Consider the following 17,805-nt stretch of genomic DNA (forward strand, 5'->3'; position numbering starts at 1 on the left):
AAATAATCCAACTCCTCCTACCCTCAACAATATTACAATCCCCTGGAAAAAAGAAACCAAGTATCTAGGAGTAATCCTCGACCAGAAACTAACATTTGGACCGCACATTAATACCATCAGGAAAAAATACTTAGCAGCGAAAGCCACTCTCTATCCTCTCATCAACCACAAATCCAAACTCTCCATAAAAAACAAAACCCTTATCTACAAATCTATCCTCAGACCAGTTCTCACCTATGCAGCTCCGATTTGGGGCGTAGCAGCTCAGACCCACATCACCAAGCTAGAAATTCTGCAAAATCAAATACTAAGACAAATCTCCAACATGCCATGGTTTGTTAGGAACAATAACATCAGAAAAGATTTCCAAATCAAATCAATTAAGGAAATTATTAGAAAGCACGCAACATCCTTCCTCGAAAGAATTGACAAAATGCAAAACACTCCTGAACTGAGGGGAGAGGCCATAAAAAGCCCATTAACGTGGAACCAAATGCGAGACCACCGCAAAACCGCAAAGAAGAAAGAAGATAACAATGAAGTAGCCACGTGCCAGGCACGCAACGACCTTGAGGAACTTCACGATCAACTTTGAACCCCGCTCCAACCGGTTCTTGTCTCCTTTCCTGCCAGACGGACGAAATGGAAATCGAATTGCTGACCAGCCAACGCCCTACTAACCCTTCCCAACCCTTTAAGTACTTTAAACTTGACCTAATTTTTTGAATTCCACCCATTTTTTTATATTATGCTATGGAAATTTTTTATTTTTATTTTTATTTATTTTTTCTCCTTTTTGCTCTTGTAATCTTTTCCTTTTTTTTTTTTAACACCTAACAAGTTCTTAAAAACTCTATTTCACTATGCACTACATTATTATGTGATATTATTTTTGCACAGTTATTTTTTCAATAACATATTTAGGGAGCGGAGATTATAGGCTAATCGCCCAGGCTCTCCATCAAAATCTACTATTCTGGTGGCCATGATTATGACCAGGCTCGCTCCCGCTCCTACTCCCCTGTGTCTGGACTATGCTGACGGACTCATCGACCAGTTCTCAAATGCAGCTCGCCAGTTATGCTCAAAGTTCAGGGCATTTTATGACGCCAGGCTTCTTATTAACCAGGATCTAGGAGATAGCCTTGCTACGCAAGGCGGGTACTCCAGAAAACTGCATCATTCAAATTCCCACTATTTCTAATGATTTATTTTGCACATGTATTCATATGTCGTCGACTCTATTAAACCTACCATTACTTAATATCAATGCCTCTCAAAAAATGTAAACTCTGCAATGTTAATTTATCGAATAATAATCAATTGTGACACGAAAATTAGACTTTTAATGATACCTTTAAATTAACATACGTAACGACTCCGGCCAACCAAATTTGTAACTATTCAAATACATTACTTTCGTTACAAAATTTAATTTTTGATTTCTGCACTTAAACAACACAGAATCCAGGGAAAAAATAAATAAACGAATTTAACTTTTTTAGTTCCTAAATTCTGTAGAAACTTTATCGGTACTAGATTAAATGTATACATTTGGCGTAACTTTCATGATCAATATTTTCAGTAAACAACTAAATATTTCTTAATAATTATATTGCAACGCCTGTTATCTAAAAGTCAAAGCAATTAAAATGTATTGCTACATTTTTCACGAAACGAGATTTTTATGTGTTTTATTCATCAACTTGTAAAAAAAAATCAATTCTGGTCTCTTAAACATTTGCTCTTATGTAAAAGAATAACTAAACATTTTGATTACTTTCTCTTATAAATCCTAACCAGAAAAAACTACAAACTCTTTCTAAAATTAAATATATATATATAAAAAAATTTATATGATTTTTTTAGACTCTCAGTTCTTTGAAAATTGAATACTTAATATACTGCTTTAAAAAAAATCGTAATGCCTCTCTTTTCAGTGAATTTTCGTATTTAACGTTAGATTTAAAGCTCACAAAATTTTAATTTTTTTCGGCATATTCTTATATGTTTTTTTAATGAGCTCATCTGTAAATTATTTTTCAATTCCTTAGTAAAATATGTAGCTTAGATAAAGGCATAAAAATGTAATTTTTCGCGGAATTTACTTCCCAGAATTCAAAATATTTTCACAAAGAATAATAATTGAAAAATATTATTCACAAGAAAATGTAATATGAAAAATGTTACTGAAATAAAATTTTTAATGCCAGAATTTTTTTTTTTTTTTTTGGAAGCTCACGTTTGAATAATGTTCACTGTAGCATCAAATGATACCATTATGATAATTCGATGGTATTTTATATTACATGTAGTTTTTATATTACATGTAGATTATTTTATATGTAGTTTTTGAAAGAAGAAAACTAAGAAAAAGAAAAAGAAGGAAAAAAAGAAGTTTTTTTTATGGAAAGAAAATGAAAGTAAATGAATAAGCATTACGTAAAAATAAATAAATAAGTGAATAAAGAAGCATACGCATTAATAAAATAAATAAGAAGCTCCATACTTCTCAGTGCAGCTATACATATATAATATTGTTACGAATCTGTAATGCTGCTTCCCAGCATAGTTGGTTCCACCATTGGAAAGAATCTTTTACAATCATCGGTATTGGACGGAGTCCGGTGTCGCGTCGGAGGGTCCCGGAGCTTGGCGACGACTTTGGCGACTTTGGCGCCAAAATAGATTATACCCGAAACACCGAGAATTTTCCCGTTCCGTCCAGTAGGAACGGAGATACGCCTCGAACGTTCCTGATTGGTTGAGAGGCGTCTAGCCCCGCCTCCTGAGACCTATAAAAGGAAGCGGCCGCAGCTGCTAGGGTAGAGTAGTCGGAATCGACAAAAAGAACTTGCCTTCCAGAGATTAGCGGAGCAGCGACGGAGTCAAGTAATTGATGAATTAAGTTGTGCGCTACGGTCTACATTAGAGGCTGTTGTTTGCACGTCTCGGCCGAAGATAATTGTGTGCTGTATATAGTTGTCGTCTTTGTGTTGCCCTGTGTGTCTTCGTGTAAATAAACGTCGTTGTTTCATTTTCTACTGCCGCCTGCTGATTGACTGTTCTCCACACCATATAACGCCCACTATCCAAACGAACCCGGAAATTTCGTAAATATATATATATATATATATATATATATATATATATATATATATATATATATATATATATATATATATATATATATATATATATATATATATATATATATATATATATATATTATGTGTGGGTGTATATATAAATATATGTGGGTTTGAGTGTGAATCTCAGAACAATAATAACGAACAATAATAATATCTTTTTAAATATTTTTTTAATTAACAATTAGCAGCACTGGCACAACATTTAGAACGAGCACAATATTTAAAATAATGAAAGGAGTACATTGTATTTCTTCGTACAGTGTGAAGTACTCCCTCTAGCGGGGAAAAGCGAGTGCCCTCACATCCCATGCGTGTTGCCATCGCTTGGGGCTATATATCTATCTCCCCGCACACACGCACAGATATATATAAATATAATTATATTAAGCACTGCACAAGATAGGGGAAAGTCACTTTCAACTTTTCAAAATCCAAATTAAAAATTTATAAAAATCTTTCAGAGTTTTTTTTTTTCAGCTGTATTATCCGAAAATATCATCTTGCAAAAATTATTTTAAAATTATCTCGGAAAAATCAAAAAATTACTTCCTTTTTAAACCAATGTCATTTTCACTAAGCATTTATCTAAAACTGGATACATAATTTGTAACAATGCTTTTAAGTTAAGACCGAAACTAATTTCATTGTCTCACTTAACTGTTAAATCACTTGTTTTTACCGATGTTAAAATTTAAATGAAATATTACTTTCCTTGAGGAATAGTTCCGAAGTTAGAGTTTCACTTCTGGTTTTATTTCGATTTATGTACATTTGTTAATTCGTATGCCCAATAGGTTTTATTTTTTAATTTGAAATTCGCCTTTTTCTTTCTTGTAAAAAGGTGGAATTTTAAAGTAATGTACTCCATATTAATAATTTTACAGCAAGGAAACTCAACATGCCACGTTGACAGTTGACAACTAAAGCCAGTTAAATAGTGTGCCAACCAGTTAAATAGTGTTAATAGCCAGTTAAATAGTGATAATAGTGCCAACTAAACATTTAAATAGTGTGTCAACCTGACTAGGCGAGAAAGATGTATTCTGTCTTGCTTGCTTCATATTTTTAAGATTCAGATTTTGAAAAGAAAATTATGTCATTATATTTTGATTCGTCTGAAAAATAATCGGCCGTGTAAAACAAGACTTAAATTTCATACTGTTGCAAATTTTTAATTTTGCCATTGGAAATTGCGAAGTAGGCCAAAACTTTTATCTAATTTCCATTTTGAAGGCATTTATGTATTTGTTGCAACTGTAATCAGTGGTGGGGCTTCATGAAGATTTCCAAAACTCAGTGTCTTTAGATATTTTTTTATTAACAATAACAACAGAGTTTAAAGCCCAAGGTAAATTCCATTACCGTTGGGGTCCATGCTTGCCACGCAAGTCCCCGTTTTCGGGGGTGGATCTTTACAAACATGAAGTAAACATAAAGTAAGAACATGAATGAAGTAAGTGAAACTTGAAGTAAACATGAAGTAATTACAAACATGAAGTAAGCGGGAGCGCCATCTATGTACAATCCGCAACAGTATTCAAAGCAGCAAAAGTAGAATGAATCAGCACGTCTTATATTTTTATTCTTTATAATGCAATTTATAACAAATCTCGTACTCATAATTTGATTTTATTTCTGAGAAAGGCATAACTTTCATATTCAGAAAAATTACCAAAACAAATTGTTAAAAATTAATTAATTCTTTAATACAAATTTAAGGTATCAATTCTACTTTTTTTTTATATAGAAAAGGTTCAGTTCAAGATACGATAACTTAAGATAGATTTTTCCTTGTTGATAATACGACACATCAAGTCCAGTTCTTAATTCTGATCAAAATTTTACAGCAATTAGTTCTAATAAACTAACAGTTTCATAAGAATCGTCATATTTGAAATGACATGTCCTTTAATTCTAATTAACTCGTTGGTCGTGCACATAATACACCAATAATTTAGGAAAAATTAGTTATATGAAAAAGATTTTAGAATGAAGATTCGCACCCACTGTCATGTTGATTACTGCATTTCCTAAGAATTTATTTTTGAAAAATTGGCTGCTATTGCAGGCTAATTTATGCATAAGTTAGAGGAGGTGCAAACAACTGATGGGTGTAACTCCGTCATTAATGAGTTTGATTAACCACTTCCAGTACTAACCTCAACCTGCACATTGGTGACCCTGGTTCTGAACCACATCCTTCGCTCAGCTGTCGTGGCTCCATCTACCGACAGCAACCACTCACACACGTTCGTCGTCGCCCGCCATAACGCTTGGCGCGATAGCAACGTCCGTCGCTCGCCAAAATTGGCAAGACAAACTTTACCGACTCACTGGTCTGGGAGTATTGTGGTGGTAACTTCATAAGCCAGATAACAACTTCCGGACACGAGTGTACACTTTTGTCTAGTGGCTTTGTTACTCGGCTATGAACCCTAACGTTGCGAGTTCGAACCTCAACATACACAGTACCATTCAAGTTTCTTGAAAACGAATTTCCTTCTAATTTTGAGGGAAATGAAGTAAATATTAGCCAAATTTCACCCGTCTGTCTCTAATCGGTTTTGAGTGTTTTAATTTAGAAACATTCAGATAAAATTATAAACCTGGCTCAAGAGTTTAGAACTGACTCAAACTGAATAATTTTTACTGGCTTAGAAAGATCTGAAACTTCGAAATCTCTGTTGAAATTGTTAATAATTATAAATCTTCCTCTTGAAATAATTTATAAGAGAATAAAAAAAGATGATATCTTGAAATCTCAGCTATTTCGCTTTTCAAAAGAAATGTATCAAATATATTTGAAAATTCATCAATTAAAATTTTTTTTATAAGTTTTCATCCTATGTAGTTTATCCTAATCCTATGTAGTTCATTCTATGTAGTTTCATCCTATGTAGAATTTATGAAGTCTTTAATCTGAGATATAACCTTCCTATCTTATCTTCTATTAGATTATTGGCATTTCCAACCACATAAATGCTCTGAGAAAATTTCAAAATAAACTCGCTTTACAGAGTTTACTCTTTCAAATGAACACCTGTTTAAGGTCTGAGATTTATCTGAGCGACTACTCATATACATAATTTATTAAACAAAGTTGAATTTATCTTACTTGAGGGCCACATACCAGATGGGGTTTTAAAACCATTTCTTGTACCTGCGATTTTTCGAAACTTTTCTTAATATAAACTTATTACACCACAGAGCAAAATGATATCTTTCCGACCCTGAAACAAAATCCCACAAGGAATATTACATAAAAAGGTAAGTATAATATCACAAGGACATATTAATCCACTTGTTAGGTTAAAATGTTTATGTCTCATTTATATGATTAATTCTTTATGTCTTATGTGTTTTAATCAATGTCCAGCGAAATACGATTGCTTTTGACTGTTTTTTTAACACCTGAAGAAAGTTCTTTCTTTTCCAATATTAATGAGAAACATGTAATTTCCATTTGAAGTTCCTGTTCATATTAGCGAATCCCGACTGGCCGATGGAAATATCTATATAAAAAAAGGGAGGGTTAAAAGTTTTATTGCATAATAGTAATTAATTGAAAAAAGACAAACAATGATAACAGTAACAAATATAATCTATAACCTAAATAATGATAAGTGCAGAAAAGTTTAAAGTCGAAAATACAAAATGAAACATTTGTGACATTTTCAACTATATTGTAATCACGTTTATAAAATGTATTGGTTTCAATAGTTTTTAATCAGAGTTGTTCTGAAATCATATTTTTCAATTTTATATTTTTACTCATTTTCTTCAGTTTTGTTTTCAAATAATATTGCACTGTTTTGTTATCGAAAACTAATTTTAAATGCCGACCTACCTGAACTTGAAAACATTCTGGCATATTTCAAATTTGATTGCATCGGTTCAAGTAATTCCTCTGAGATATTAATCTGTCAAAATCTAACAAATCATATTTTCCAAATTCATTCCGAGATAAAGCATCTTCAATCAAAACCGATCGCTACATTTTAGAACAAGTTGCGGTACTTTTGGTAGTTTAATCTCATGAAGCTAAAACAAACTGTGACTTTTCCCTTGGAATTTAAGGATTTAAGGAATCATTTTTCACCATGATTTATCAAATGTGGCAGCAGGGCTCAATGCCTTTTGCCACCCTCCCCCCACCTCCCAGCGGAAAAATCCTTTCTTATCAGACCATTTTATGTCACAAAATTTACTGCCAGCTCTCGTGAGCTATGAGCAATAACACAGACACCTAAAGTTTGTGATGGAATGGGAACAAGATGTGGTATTGCTCTATCAGCCAGAAATATATTATTTTATTGTTTTATATCGTAAACGTCGGCTTGAGAGACTATATAAAATTGATTCAACTCTTCTTGTTGGGATTATTGTGCCAATTAAGGAAAACTTCCGAGTTAATTCGAGGAATATATTTCATGTGTTAAAATGAGCTGACTTGTGAAGGGACTGAAGGGAGAAACTTTTAAAGGAATTCTATTTTATTCCAGTCAGTTGTATGGAATTGAATTGGGTAATTAAATATCTAAAGACCTATAAGCTTAACGGAATTAGCGATTCCTATAACCAAACTTTCTAGAAATATTATCTTTCTAGAATATTATTATTATAGTATGTCTAGAAAAACCTTTTATTGGAATAATTACAGAATCTTCATTACAATATTTTTGTTCTTAAGTAAAATTCCTGAATGATAAGTATAAAATAATAAATTTTAAAACCGTTACCAGGGCTTTACTTCCAAAACAGACAGATATGTAAAATGCTAACACTAACAAATATTTTCTGAAAATTTTCTATAATGCATCTTACAAATTTATCAATATTCCTTGCACTTATTGCTTCATAAACGAAACAGTAATAGAGAAAATTAAACTAATCTATTAATCTGCAAAATAACCAATAGAGCTGTAAGTTAGAGGCATAATATGTTGAAAAACGATATTAACGACTCTAAATTTACGTGTTTCAAATGTCTGAAATTTTCTTTCATCACACTGTACATCCGAAAATGTGGATCGTCCCACGTATCCGATTATGCTTATATATTGTTACGAATCTGTGATGCGGCTTCCCAGCATAGTGGTTCCATAGGAGGTCCCCGAGCTTGGCGACAAACTTGGCGACTTGGCGACGAATTTGGCGACTTTGGGGCCAAAACAGATTATACCCGAAACATCGAGAATTTTCCCGAATGGTCCATTAGGAACGGAGATACACCTTGAACGTTTCTGATTGGTTGAGAGGCGTCTAGCCCCGCCTCCTAAGACCTATAAAAGGAACTGCAGCTGCCGGGGAGTAGACGGTGAATTGGTTGGTTGTGAACCAGTGGTGAATTGAGTCGTGGACCAGTGGAGTCGGAGAGTAGTCGGAATCGACGGTAAAGAACTGGCCTTCCAGAGATAAGCGGAGCAGCGACGGAGTCAAGTGAGTGCTGAATTAAACTGTGCGCTACGGTCTGCATTAGAGTCTGTTGTCTGCACGTCTCGGCTGAAGAGAATCGTCTTTTGTGCCGTATATAGTTGTCGTCTTTGTGCTGTCCTGTGTGTCTTCGTGTAAATAAACGTCGTTGTTTTATTTTCTACTGCCGCCTGCTGATTCAGCGTTCTCCACACCATATAACTCCCACTATCCAAACGAACCCCGGAAATTTCGTAACAATATTATTAATAAACAGGAAAAAAGTTAAGAAAAGAGTTGATAGATTTTACATGAATGTCATTCGGCAAATTCGGTCCAGTCATTGGGAAAGAAAAAAGGCATTGCTAATTGGAAATAGCATTTTTATCCCTTTTTTTATTATGAAACAAAGCTTAGATTTTTTAAGATGCTTTTTAAAAATTCTGTATTATAACTATGACCAAAACTCGGCGTAATCTAAATAGGAAAACAGAAAGCAAAAGAAAGTCACCATGAGAAGGCATTTGGAAACTGTATAACTTTAAAAGTTAATTTTACATCGAAAACATTTTGGTCTCAGAGCATGGAGAATGGAGTGGGAAATAAAAGTCTGTGTAACTCAGAAGTTAAAGTGAATCCTGAGTTCCAATGATTAGAATATAATTATTTTTTAAAACAACATTCCTAAAAGGGAATATAAAAGTATATTCATAGAGCTCCGAAGTGTTTTAAAGATTGTCAGTCTGTGCCTGAACGTGCAGAGTGTGATCTGACTTCAGATCCGAAGACACTGCTGGACAACGATTGAAATTGTTCCCACCATGCTTTGTGTACATTGTATTCTTATCAGCGACAGATGGTGCTGTTCAGATGCAAATTCTCCGTTCATTGAAATCTGACATGTAAACTTTATTTATTTTTCGATAAAGTTTGTTTTCAATGTGAGATTGTAGCAACAGGAAATAAGATACGAAAATAAAAAGAAGGTGTTATGTTGTAAACAACGTGTGTTTTTATTTAAGATAAGTTATAAGTAAATACCTAAAAGAGCAGTATCTACTAAATATCTTTTCGAAGCTAAATAATGTGGATAAAATGATCAGAAGCATAAAACAAAATCATTAATAAAATGTAATTTAAGATATTCTTATGTTTAGTGACTATGTGGTGTGTTCCTTTTTTTGAGTATGTGTGGATCTATTGATATAATGTTATTAGTATTAGTGATAACCCAAAACCATTTATTTACAAATAATGTGAATCAATTTAAATAAAAACATTACAACTAAATCTAGCAGCTAATTGGAAGAGAAAGGATAGCGCCTTTTCCAACCACTATATGTTCGCCTTCATTGGATAATGATGAAGTTGCCGACATGAGGTCCAAACACAATCCGACAGAAAGGCTGATGATATTCAGTTTCTAAACGCTCTAGAATTCCTATAAATCCCTACGGATTCAGATGACTCATTTTGCCATTAACCCTTAACTGGGGACGTGCGGTCTGTGAGACCGCTCTCGATGGATTTTCGGTCACCCCTATTCTATTTTTAGCTCAATTGAATGGATTGACCCTGTAGCTTCCTGTTTTGTGACCTTCAATACACATGAACTTTTTCAACCGATTTCAGCAGATGATTTTAAAAATAATTCAGTTATTTCTTCGAGCGCGGTCTCTAAGACCGCATCTCCCTGTTAGTGTCCCAGTGATAAACAAGGCTTAGCAGAGGACGCTATAACTTGGGGTCCGAAATATCATCCAGTTTACTGATCCTATTATGGAGCAGTGCACCAGATACTTTTAAATGAAGCAGAAAGTTATTTTAGTGATAAGGATAATTGTACAAAAGAGTTTTTCGATGAAAGTTCACATTGAACTGATTTTGATATGTATATTCAAACATAATCAATTTTTCAAGTGATAATGTATTTTGAAAAATTTATAAAATATATTAATATGCGAAGGGATATATATACAGAATTTATAGGTTGATTTTTATACTAGTTCTTAACCTGTATGTTTGAAATGCCCTACAAAACCGTGCTATGAAAGTCACACAAGCCGATAAAAAAAGGGCAAATTTTACCCATTGTCATTTTTTTTTAATATTTCATATAACTATTGAATTTTACATTATATTGTCTTCTATATACCTTCATATACATAAATATGATTTAAAAAGTAAAAAGTAATATGCTTTTTCAAGAATATTATTTATTGTAACATGTCATTTGAGAAGAAAATGTATGTTCCAACGCATTTACTTTTTTCAATGACAATATATTTTGAAAAATTTCTAAAACATATCTATATATCAAGAAAAATATCTACAAAATATATTGGCAGTTTTTCATACTAATGCATTCATTAGAAAATTTAATTTGAGTGTAAATGAAATGCTGTCTCGTAGACCGCACCTCCCCAGTTAAGTCCTAAAATTTCACCTCCCCAGTTAAGGGTTAATTTTCGACTTTATTTGATACCCTTATCAGTTACTTGAAACAGCCATAATAAAATCTTTACGCTTTGGTAGGTGTGACTAAAATGTTTGAGACATATAGCCGAAGTAATTAAAACCATAGCAGAAATTAAGTTTTTTTTTATATTGATGGTTCCGCACTCTACAGCATTAAGAGTTAAATGTCTTTAATTCTGACGCTATGCATCAAAAAAAATTTGAAAAATTATACATTCAACAAAGATCGTTTAATACGAAATATGGATATTTAAATAAATGCATTTCCATGAAACCTTTTAAAGTTTATTTTCAATTATTTAACTCTGACATTGAAAAAAAAATATTTTAGAGACACTAACCTTTTTGTACCTTAGGGACTTATACAGAAGAGACCGATCTTGGCCAACTGGTGTCATTAATGAAATTTGTAGAAGAACGAGTTTAGAGCTTTTATTGTGGTATTGAATTATTATGAAAAAAAAAACTTTTTTAATTTCCAATGTTATAGAGGTTTACTGCAGTTCATTGGCCACCAGCCGGGGCCTGCTTTGCAATACTACTTTCAATAATATACAGCAATATTAAATTCTAAAAATTCCTGGTGTGCTCTCGTTTCTTGTTCAAAATGCTTTAAAATCAGCTAGGAAACTTTATAAAGCCCTTTTCAGCTCAAAAAATCCGGGAGTGAAACACGTCGTGACAAATCATGCAAAAACTTGTCACATAAGTAAATATATTTTTTCTCCATGTCAGAATAAAGGAGAAGTAAAATATTTTCTTTGATACATCGATTTTCAAGGAAATGTCAATATTTTTGTATTCCAGAACCTTTATTTATAGAAATATTCTTTTAAAGAAAAGTTTTTGTTCGAATAATTCTATAGTATTTAAAATGAACTTTTTAAACTTTTTTTGGTTGAATTAGCAATGAATTATTTCAGTTGTTTTTAAACTTTAAAGAACTGCAAATAATTTGATAAAGAATAAAATTGTCTTTTACTACAGAAAACCCTTTCTAAAACAATTACTGCTAATTTCTCTGAAATAATTAAGTCGAGGTGGCATCATGCTTTTATATTTTAATAAGTAAATGCATTGTATTTAGAATAACTTCAGGAATAATAATTAAATCATGCAATGATGGATCATTCCATTAAATATTCTTAATCCTCTGAGATGTGCTCATCTGAATAATTTTAATAGTGATTTAATGGTGACTAAATCACTTACAAAGAAATTTAATTTAAATTTATTCCATACTAAGTTGATATTAATTATCTGAGGAACTTCGATAAATGCATCAAAGTCATATGAAGATGGATAGTTTTATTAAAACTTTTGACAGGCTTCGTCTGATAAGGATTATTCTTTTATCAAAAATATTAATTTTGAATCATGAGATAGCTAAATAATAGAAAAATATTAAATATTTTATATATTTTTATTTGTTTACATAATAATATATATTCATGTATATGACTATTAGCTTTGGTCTAGCTTTAAAGTATTGTTACGAAATTTCCCGGGTTCGTTTGGATAGTGGGAGTTATATGGTGTGGAGAACGCTCAATCAGCAGGCGGCAGTAGAAAATAAAACAACGACGTTTATTTACACGAAGACACACAGGACAGCACAAAGGCCGACATCTATATACAGCACAGAAGACGATTATCTTCAGTCGAGACGTGCAGCATACAACAGCAGCATACACAAGTCCCTACTGCAGACAGTAGCGCACAGCTTCACTCCGTCGCTGCTCCGCTTATCTCTGCAAGACCAGTTCTTAATCGTCGATCCCGACTACTCTTCGACTCCACTTGTCCACGACTTCTCAATTCACAACGGTCCCCGGCAGCTGCAGCTCCTTTTATAGGTCTCAGGAGGCGGGGCTAGAAGCCTCTCAACCAATCAGGAACGTTCGAGACATATCTCCGTTCCTACTGGACCGATTAGTCGGGAAAATTCTCGATGTTTCGGGTATAATCTATTTCGGCGCCAAAGTCGCCAAATGATCGCCAAGTTTGTCGCCAAGCTCTGGGACCTCCTATGGAACCAACTATGCTGGGAAGCCGCATCACAGATTCCTAACAGTATATAAGGAAAAACTCAATTTAAAATACTGAATTAAATCATAAATATATCGAAGAAAGTTTGAAATTATTTTATAGAAAATGCAACAGAAAGGAAATTTAGAAATTGAAATGCAAAAGAAGAATCGAAGCAAGTAGAAATGAAATGCAAAACATAATTTTAATCTATTTTTTATATTTTTATAGGAGTATTCATGTTTGTTATGTCGCATAGCAATTATAGCAATTCGACGAAATGTTGAATACTTTTTTTTTGGTATTCTTTTGATGGAAAATTCGATACGAAACTCAAATTTCTTTATCACATTCTAATCTGCTTACAAATGATTTTTTTAAACTTTCTAGTTGGGGTATCTGAATGAAATATTTATTATAATTAATCTATTGTCTTTCAATTTTGTTGCACAATTATGCCTAATTATATGTCAACATGATAATTAAAAATCCTTATGAGCTAGACGGATGAAATTGAATATATCGTCTCAACAATATTTTTACAGATTTTCTATCTAATTTTGAATGAAATTCGTTCAAAGGGAGGGCATCTATTTGACTAACCAATGAAGAATTACAGACTTGAGCTAAATGTATAAAATCTGGTATAAACATTTCACATCAAAAGTGTAGTACCGAACCTGGATCAATCGAACCACAATCAAAACCTGAATTGAATTCCTGCAAGTGAATACGGTCTGTCGGTTTGTACATGCACATGCTAGTAAACGCTTCACATCAAAAGTGAACATTTTTGAACATTTCACATCAAAAGTGTAGTATCGAACCTGAATCAATCGAACCACTATCAAAACCTGAATTGTTGAATACTTGCAAGTGATTACGGTCTGTCGCTTTGTACATGTACACGCTAGTAAACGCTTCACATCAAAAGTGAACATTTTTGAACATTTCACATCAAAAGTGTAGTATCAAATCTGAGTCAATCGAACCACAATCAAAACCTGAATTGAATACTTGCAAGTGATTACGGTCTGTCGGTTTGTACATGCACATGCTAGTAAACGCTTCGCATCAAAAGTGTACATTTTTGAACATTTCACATCAAAAGTGTAGTATCAAATCTGAGTCAATCGAACCACAATCAAAACCTGAATTGAATACTTGCAAGTGATTACGGTCTGTCGGTTTGTACATGCACATGCTAGTAAACGCTTCGCATCAAAAGTGTACATTTTTTAACATTTGACATCAAAAGTGTAGTATCAAATCTGAGTCAATCGAACCACAATCAAAACCTGAATTGAATTCCTGCAAGTGAATACGGTCTGTCGGTTTGTACATGCACATGCTAGTAAACGCTTCACATCAAAAGTGTACATTTTTGAACATTTCACATCAAAAGTGTACATTTTTGAACATTTCACATCAAAAGTGTAGTATCGAACCTGAATCAATCGAACCACTATCAAAACCTGAATTGTTGAATACTTGCAAGTGATTACGGTCTGTCGGTTTGTACATGCACATGCTAGTAAACGCTATAATTAAAAAAAAGAAATTATTGATTAAATGAAAAGAAGTATGTGATCTTTTTACTAAAAATACACTTACCTGTCAAATTATGGTTTCTATCAGTCGAAGAAAGGTGTCCAATATGTATTTTTGGTTTTTCTTTACTAAGTATAAAACTATTATTCGCGCGACTCTGAAAAAAAAAAATAAATAAAATCTGAGCACTTATGGCATTGAAAGTTTTTTTTAAAGTCCTCAATTTTGTGAAGAAAGAATAATTATAATAATATGTATGATAAAACGTTTCGGGGCGACCCTTCAGGCTAGCATCAGACAATGCCATAAAGGATTCCTTACTGTTTATGAAGATTAAAGTTATAGAGATGAAATTATGACTCTCATGTTTTAAATAAGACCACATTTAATTGTGCCGGTATATAGTTATTATCTGATGTAATTAATTATTGCATTCTTTTTTTCAAGTACTGAGAATCCCAGAAGCAAGGTTTCTTGGATACTTTTTGCCCCTTGAGAACGGGGTACAGCATTATGCGAAGTTTAATCGAAAATAAACTAAATATTCAATATATCCCTGATATTCGAATATTAATTTTTGAATCTTTTTCTAATGGAAAGGCCTAGATGCTGGAGCAGTAGAATATTTTCTTTTAGAATGGGCAGTGTAATATCTCCTCTACTAAATAAGACGAGTTTCATTCTTTTTGCATGGTTTTATGGCCTCTTATGTAAGAAAAATAATATCTGCAAATTCTAACCTCCCGATTTTGAAATATTTAATTTTCCATTCACAAATAATGACAATTCGAGCATTTCGACTCGACATGGAGCTAGGGATGACGAATATTTTAAGACCGGTTATTACGTAACCAATATCAAAAAGTCACAAATACAAGTGATCAATACTTTTCAAAGAGGGATGTGATTCAAATCCTTGATACGATCTTACTGATGATATTTCGATTACAGGTTTTGGATCACGATAGAAACTAACAATCGACACGATATCACTGAAATGTGCCGGAGCGGTGACTTCACTGGAAAGTAATAATCGATACGATCTGTCCAATGGAAGCTCTCGAAAGAAATCTGTGATTGGATTGAAAAGTGAACGGACCGGTTATTGGAATTATCGTATCGTATCATTGAATTGCATATCACTGAAATTGATCGGAGAGTGATTTCACCGGAAAGTGCGAGGCTTCACTGGAAAGTGCGAAGTCACCGATATTCGTATTTGATGATGCACTGTTCCATACAGATAATTTTTTATTGCTCGTGACATGATCGACTTTGATTACATGTACTCTGTTTACTGCTGGCGCCATCTATTGGTAGAATATAGGACTAAAGTAAACACTTTAAAGAAATGACATATATTTTTAACTCACCTTTTCGAGAAAATGGTTGACTCTAATAAATAAATTAAATAAATAGTTTTGAGAAAAAAAAATTTAAGAAGTAAGCTCAAACAGATAAATTAATTCAATCACACGTTACTTAAATTAGTAAATTAAGTATCAATTACAATTAATAAATTTTTAATAATTAATTAATAAATAATATTAAGTAATAATTTTTAATTAATAATATGATTGCAATAACAGATATTTGGAACGCATATTTAAAAATAACAATAGCAATATTATTTGTTATTCATAAAATCGTGGATAATGCATCTCTACATGGAGCATGCGGATAAAACTGAATGACTGGATGCCGTGACAGCGCAGGCGGTAACTGTGGATGAGTCATAATGACTATCACCGGCTACGGTACAATCTTTCCCATCGGATACATGTGCTATCATCGGTAAGGGGTAGTCACCCCAGACCAATTTTTCACACATCAGAGCGACGAGAACTAACCAACATACCGGAAACCTCTCAGCCCTAAATCTGAAGTGGGGGCACTTACAAGTATGAATGAAAATTCAAGGACATTTTTTATGTCTATATGTAAGGAATAATGATCAACGAAATCTAATCATTTCTGCATTTTTATTGTTCTCAATGAAAATAACTTAAGGTGTATGTACACACTTGAAACTACGAAAATTGTTCAAAATATAGAATATTTTTTATTGTTTAATAATATTCTCTGATCCTTTAGCTTTCAAACGATACCAAGATGTTGTCAATATTCGAAATATTTGTCGAGTTATAATTATTTTTCTTGAAGTGCTTTCATTAAAAACTCTAGTTATGGTGTTTTTAAAACTGATTTTATGAAGAATGATATTTTTCCACTCTGTTGCTTCATTCAAACAATCATAACTCAAGAAATGAACCAAATACAGTTATTTATATATCAAAATAATCTGTATAAAATAGCTGATGTTTTGTGTCTCAATCAAAGTTATATTAATAGAAATGAATTTTTAATAGCTGTTTAAATGTTAAAATGACAGAAAAAATCTCGCTTTTTCTATTCATCGTTGGTGAAAAAATTGTTTTAAAAAAACTATACATTTTTATAACTTGTTTGAGGCAGACTACATGAAGACTCGTATTAGGCATCATTTCCAATTAGACTTGTGTGTCTGTACAAATTAGAATTTAAGATATCATGTTTCAAAAAATAGGCTCATTAGCTCATTAAATATTATTTAATTAATTAATAATGAGTGTAATATGGTTTTTTCTCACTAAAATGAGTTTTAAACATATATTAATAACCTACTGTGAAAAATCTGGATTTTTAAAGTTAAAATTAAAAAAAAAAATCTTCAAGTGTGTACGTACACCTTAAATAATAATAAAATGCGCATTTGTCTAAAAAGTTAAAAAATAATAAAATGCACTATTAAAAATCTTAAATTTGACATGCAAATGTGGCAATGCCCCATGAAACAGCTTTTATATAGCTGAAGTGAACTATATCTGCCTTAACGCACATCTCATACTAAACACAGGCAAGCATTATATCATTTTTGCTTAGATGAAGTAAAGATATGTGATAGAGATATGTGAAAGAAAGCCAAATAGGATTAATAAATTAAGCGCCGGAACTTTTTCAAAAATACTCTTTTATCCTCAAGAATATATTAATATTACTAAAAATATTTGTAAGGGCAAATGGAAGAATTAAGAATATATCTTCAATTCAGAAGAAATTTTCAAAGGATTAGTTAAAATGAATATTTATAAAAGGTCGCCTTTTTTTTCCTTCTAGATTAACAAATGGAATGAATCCCAAAGGT

Source organism: Argiope bruennichi, chromosome 11, assembly GCF_947563725.1.
Source record: "Argiope bruennichi chromosome 11, qqArgBrue1.1, whole genome shotgun sequence".
NCBI classification, from domain to species: Eukaryota; Metazoa; Arthropoda; class Arachnida; order Araneae; family Araneidae; genus Argiope; species Argiope bruennichi.